Source organism: Aplysia californica, unplaced genomic scaffold, assembly GCF_000002075.1.
Source record: "Aplysia californica isolate F4 #8 unplaced genomic scaffold, AplCal3.0 scaffold00784, whole genome shotgun sequence".
NCBI classification, from domain to species: Eukaryota; Metazoa; Mollusca; class Gastropoda; order Aplysiida; family Aplysiidae; genus Aplysia; species Aplysia californica.
Window position 1 is genome coordinate 17,069 of NW_004798054.1, and position 525 is coordinate 17,593.

Here is a 525-nt window from a genome sequence, read left to right on the forward strand (position 1 = left end):
AAAACTTATCTCCCCTCCTTCTTTTTTGTTTTTGTTACTCACTTGTAACACCTCTAATTTCCGGCACTTATATGACCTTATTGTGTTACAAGTGCCGTAAAATTTTTACTAAGACCAAAAACCACGTGGGTTTTTTTTCCTATGCACAGACTTACCTGTATGGTATCGATGTGCTCTAATAATTTGCCTAAACAAACAAACAAAATCCGTGTCTTACTTTTTCCGTCGGTGGTTAGCGGGTGCTCTGGTGTGGTTTGCTCCTTCTTTCCTATCAAACATCTATCGTCCTTATCTCCCCTCCTTTTTTTATATATTTGTTACTCTCTTGTAACACCTCTAATCTTCACGCGCTCATAATGACCTAAAGCAGTTGCGAGCGCCGCAAAACCTCTACTAAAACTAAAATTAAGAACTATGTGTTTCTTTCCTTTGCACGGACTTACCTGCATTGTATCGATGTGCTCCTATTTACCTAAAGAAACCAACAAAAAAAAAACTCAACATGTCTTACTTTTTCCCTGCACT